The 5,847-nt window shown below is 50.7% G+C and overlaps 1 pseudogene; it reads right to left on the bottom strand.

Moving 5' to 3' along the window:
- Window positions 1–2,394: 2,394 nt before the first annotated feature.
- LOC117191622 lies at window positions 2,395–4,575 on the bottom strand (annotated as a pseudogene).
- Between the last annotated feature and the right edge of the window lie 1,272 nt (window positions 4,576–5,847).

Here is a 5,847-nt window from a genome sequence, read left to right as displayed (position 1 = left end):
TTTAAGCCTCGTTAAGCTTCTGGTCAACCGCCTGGCTGGTCTGCTTGAGCGCTCCATCGAATGGATTAACCTTCGCTCTGGATATACTGGATGCCCTTTTGGATTACAGGACTACCCTCTTTAGCGCCTTTGAATGGATAAACAAAGTGCATGTCCTACATGGATTACAGCCGTATAGCGCATCATAAAAGGTAAGAAATCAAGCCACAAATTGAATGCCGAACACAGCAAATGCTTAACCCATGACACCACCAAAAGGGGGAGAGGGAGTAGAGGGGGATGAGGGATGAGGCACTTAATCCTAAGTGCTTCCTGTGATTTTATGTAAATTTGTACACGGGGAACAGAGGACTCCAAAGAGACCTCTCGAGCAGCAATTCAATGTACAAATGACAGGTTGGCTGTGACACAAAACAGCAGCTTAAGGAAGATGTAAAGCCAAGCAAAAATATACCCCCCCCCCCCCCTCCACCACTCTCCTTAGCCCATAACCCACCATACGGTGGCATAGTCCTATCCCAAACCAACAAAGCCGATCAACTATTGCAAGTCGCAGCTCTGCCCAGGGAAAGTACGTCACCTGACCTGTGATTCGAAACACAACATCGAAGTGGGCCCTGAACTTTCACTTGGAGCCGTTCAGAACTGGCTCTGGAAATCATTCAGTACGAATATCTGGAGAGAGCGGCACAACACAGAGAACGGCAGCAAATATCGAAAGCACAGGGAACATAAAGTAAATAAAAATACAAATACAAAACAAAGCCCATGAACGAATATTTCCTCACAGGTGCTGGAATAAGATGAATCCAACTATTAACAATCCACGTTCCCCATTCACCCGCTCGCGGGGTATTTTCGGATCCATGGGATCCTTCGTCTTTACCGACCAGCAGCAGCAGCAGCAGCCGGGGCTGCAGGTCCCCCCCGAAGGTTCCGCCGACAAGAATGGAGCTCTCCGACGGCCCTTCCCCAGGGTCTCCCCGCTGGAGGCCCTCGGCGCAGTCGTGCTCTCCACAATGCAGCCGGAGCACCGTCAGCGCATGGTGGCCTTGTACCACCTCGTCTTGGAGACCGCTGTGGTCAAGGTCGTGCTGCTGGTGCTGCAACTGCTGTGCTGCGCGGTGTTCTGGCTGGTCGAGAAGACCGTGGGCTTCAACGAAACCGTCGGCTCGAAGCGCCACCGATTGTGGAACAGCAAGTTCAAGCTGCGCACCATCCAGCGCCAGTTGCTGTGGCGCATGGCCAATGCCCGGGGCGACGAGACGCTCGTCTTCTTTGCCGTGCTCATGACCACGCCCTGGCTGCTCTCCCTCAGCCTCCTGGGATTCATCCTGTCCCTGGCGGCGCTCCTGAAGAAGACCGTCGAGCAGCTGGTGTTCCAGATACGCCTGCACCTCGTGCTCTAGGGGCAGCCATCGACGGCCTTTCTTTCTTCTGCCTTTGGCATCGCCCACTCCACTCTCTTTATTTTTCTTGCATTAAATTGGCAATAATATGAACTCGCCTTCTCTTTCTGCTTAGTAGTATTCCCCTGTCGCCGATAGCCCGCATCCTCTGCGTTCCAGAATCTGCGGAAGTTTCCAGCGGGGGCTACTGGCGTGCATCAGCCGTCGAGTAGATTGAATGGGAACGCTGCCAGCATATATGTACTATGTGTGTGTGTGCCCAACTAACGCAGACAACTGCGTTCTAGAATGAAATACTAATTCATTGGATACGCACACACAGATCCCCCTTCATCGCTCTCTGTTTCCCTCGGAGGGCGGCAGGGTACTGGGTGTCTACGCTGCTCGGCGCTGGCCTGTATCTAATCGCGCCTGCCTTGCTGTGTACCCACTGTAGATGCATATGTACATACAGTTGTTAATCAATGTCCGTTGATTGTCGCATCGTTGCTTGGAAGGGGAATCCCTCTAATATTAAAGCTGGGATCCTATGCCAGAGCAGAACGCAATACTTTTCATATCCCACCTTGGGTTTCCTTAACCAATCCCATAACTTTCGACATTGACAATGAGGCTTCATCAGCATTCGTTCGCTCACAGTCATTATCATAATGATGATGATAATGATAATAATGTGCATGTTTGTGGTGTGTGACTCTCGTTTAGGACCTGAGCTCAAAAGTGTAATGCACGGCAGAAAAATCAACACGAGCTGATTCAAGGGGTAAAGATATGTATCTTTGGCACACCGAAGTGCCGACACTCTTTCAATTCAAGCTTGTTCACAGCCCAGCGATTCGCAAATGCGGCCAATGAGTATGTGTTGTGAGTATATAACAGCCCATCCGAACCGATCAGGCGATTCATCAGTGAAGATTTTCTCTCCTTTCGCTTTTCTGCCTAGTGGGGTCCCAAGTCTGGGAAAAGCCACGAGGGCGTGAAACTCAAGAAAAGCATGAAGAAAATTACGATTGAACCGGTGACTAGCTCATGGTCTTCCTCGAGCGAACTGACTGCCCTTGTTCAACTGGGACGATGAGGTCTGAGCGTGTCCATCTCGGCCAGTGAGAACTTGCTCGTAGCGGGTCAGCAGATTGGTGCGGACAATGGCGCCGTTCAGTTCCGCCTGGGCCTTGATGGCCTGTGGGAAAAGAGAGGGGAGAAAACAGTTGGATAAAGTCGAGGTAGAAAAGGAAATATAAACCCACCTGAGTATCGCTGACAGCCATGACAGACCATTCAGGAGATTGAACAGCACAATGGTCATGAAGAACACAAAGAGCAGGAAGATCAGGTAAGTGTAGACGCTGTCAAACTTTATGTCACCGGCATCAAATTCTCCCGTGAGCATCACAATCGTCTTGATGATCGCCTCGATGGGCACGGAGAATGTGTTGAAGTGACCATTATCTTCTCCCTCCTTTGCTGGCTCTGGCGTGCTGTCCTTCGGAGAGGATGAATCCACCTGGGGCTTGCCAAACAGTATGTAGAAGCACAGACTAAACGTAAGCACAAAGATCGAGTAGAGAGCAAAGCTCTTGATGAAGCTGCTGGAGACGGCGCGCAGCATGAGCATGTGCGTCGAAATTGAGAGTACTGGCAGGGAGCCAACCAGCAGGCAGAACTCCACGGACACCAGCAGAATGGTGAAGACGGCCAGTATGCGCTGCGTCTCCTTGTCGTAGCTGGCTTCCATGCAGGTTAGGATCGACAAGACAATGAGAGCCACCTCCATCAGGTTCGTGATGGACCTGAAGTACAGCAGCGGCGACATGGCAAGCTGTATGACCTCTCGGATCATGAGATACACAATCCCTATCCAAGAGAACAGGCCGAAGAGGGCAGTCAGGTCCGTGTGGTCGCTTTCGTGGAACTTAAGGAGCGTATGCGTGATAATGGAGGCAGTGAAGAGAGAGTAAAGTAGAAAGTTCAGATAGAAGATCACCGAGAGGCGGTGCCACTTGAGGAAGAGGAAACTCGAGATTAGCGGGTGCTGCAGCAGGTAACGCAGCTCCTTGGAATCGGCGATGTATGCGATTGGAGTCATCTCGTCCTCCAATTGGTGAGGATGGCCAATGCTCCGCTTGTCCGACTGCCCGGTCCCTCGCTGGCGTCTCATCAGATTCTTGTAGTTGATGATGATCTCGAAACTCTGGTCACCGGGCTTCTCCCCGTTGGTGGTGATGCAGGAATCGAAGTGCTCCTCCAGCACTTTCGGGTCCATCTCCTGTATGGGAAGATCTCCGATCGCGCTTCTCGCCCCGATGTACGCTCCCTGCCGTAGAAGCTCCTGTGCCACCTTTGTGTTGCGATACTTGACCGCATAGGAGAGTGGCACCAGGCCAGCCTTGTCCGCCTCATTGATGTCCACACGATCGCTCTCGAGCAGCAGCTGGAAGCAGCGCTGGTGGTCACAGAAGTCGGCCAGCGGCTGCTCACCCAGGCGACTGATAACCGCGATCAGCAGCTTGGAATGCGATGTCAGCCTCAGCTGCGGATGCTTCAACAGCTTCTCTAGCGCCCTGTGGTTGCCCCAGATTACGGCCAACTCCACGGGGCTGATGTCGCTCAATTTTGAAGGATTAATGTTGATGCCCGTCTCGAGGATGGCCTCAAAGGCTCGCTGCTTGCCCCGCTTGATACTCTCCGCCAGCAGGGACTGATACTCCTCCTGGTTGGCATTGCATTGGTTGTCTGCGTTTCCGCTGACGTTCTGGTGGTACTCCGCGAACTGTTGCTCGAACTGGTTCTCGTCTCCGTCCCGCAGCGTGCGGAGGAGTCGCTCGCAGTCGATCTCTGCTCCGGCCTCGCGCAGCTCCGGCAACGGCAGTTCCGGATACTGATCCCTCAGCATCTGGCGTACCTGCCCGTTCCGATAGCTGTCAATGTCCAACTGTAGTTGTTTCAGGAAAAGTCGGATCAGCTCCAGCTTAGTGCCTGCCTCATTCTTTCTATTCTTCAGCACATGGTGGAGGGGCGTGAACTCGCCCTGATCCACCAAATTCGGAGAGGCTCCGTACTCGAGCAGCAGCTGAATGCAGGAGCCCACCTGAGAGGCATTCGATCGTCCTGGCGATTGGCCTGGGCACCGCTGTCCAGGGCAGTGTGGAATTCCCGTATGTCCCGATTAGCGAGGGCTGCATTCAACTGGGCCTGCGGATCGATGAAACCGCAGTTGTTAGAGCTCATTCTGCTGTCTGCAAAAGTCAAGTGGGAATGGGGAGGATGAGCTATGTCTATGTGGGCTTTCGTTAATCTTATCCAACCCACGCTGCGTATGAGTAACTTCTAATGCCGTTTCTATGAAAATGATGCCAGAACCCGCATTGTTAGAGCTCTGCTCTGGTCAATGGAGGGAGTTCTGACCCAACAGACGGTTTCTGTACAGACCTTGAAATGGCCGAAACAAAAGCATGAGAGTGGACCGACCCCCGCAACAAACGGTATTTGACAACGCTTCATGCTACGATGATTTTCACACAAATGACTGTCTGTCCATGGAGCTGGCCAGCAGCTGGAGGCAGAGCCACAGTCAGAGCCACAGTCACAGCCACATCCGCAGCCGAAAGCTACCCCACAGGTTTCTCGAAAAATAAAAACCAAATCTTCGTTTTGGGGGCAATTAAAGAAAGAGTCTTTAAGTGGTTTTTGTGGTACCCGAACTACAGACTTAATTTGCCCTCCCGTGTAGCTATTAAATTATAACAATCCAACTGAAGACAAGGTAAGACAAGGCCTGAGAAGTACTCAGGGAGTGGCTTGATTGTTCAAAGTGATCTACAAATTTGAATCAAGTTTGGTGTTCGATCTCGCTCACCTTTTTGGTATATCAAAATTTAACGATCATAAAGAATAATCATAAAATAATCGACACATCAATATCAATTAGCAATCAATTGGTTACGCTTTATGCTTTGAATACTGTTCCGAATGGAGCTTTAGATAAAGCCCTGGGCAGTGCTGAAATTTCAAGGCGGCTTCTTCTGTGGGATCTGATCCCTCCAGCCGTCAGCTCAACGTCTTCTCCGCTCTGTTGTGTTCTGTTCTGTCTGCTGTCTGCTTTGATGCTTGAAATGTGTGAGAAATCGGCTAATCACACATGAGACCTGGCTAATTTGAATATTCCCCCACTGATTGTTTATCAATAGCCTACGAATTGGGAATCAGGAAAAATCGTCTTCTCTTTTGTAGGTAGCTCTTCGGCTAATGTTGCTTTAGTATGCAAACAAATTGAGGATTGTAAATGACGCCCCTGGGGTCAAAATTTGTCGTTGATAAGATAAACAGAATCGCACAATAACCTTCCTTAATTGGCCCTTTATTTTATATTTTCTTGTCTCCCATCTTAACCTCTTCCCCATTCTGGTATTTGTTTTTCCACCTGAGTACGAGTATTTGC

This window comes from Drosophila miranda (genome assembly GCF_003369915.1).
Source record: "Drosophila miranda strain MSH22 chromosome Y unlocalized genomic scaffold, D.miranda_PacBio2.1 Contig_Y1_pilon, whole genome shotgun sequence".
Classification (NCBI taxonomy): domain Eukaryota; kingdom Metazoa; phylum Arthropoda; class Insecta; order Diptera; family Drosophilidae; genus Drosophila; species Drosophila miranda.
This window is presented reverse-complemented; position numbering and strand designations above follow the sequence as displayed.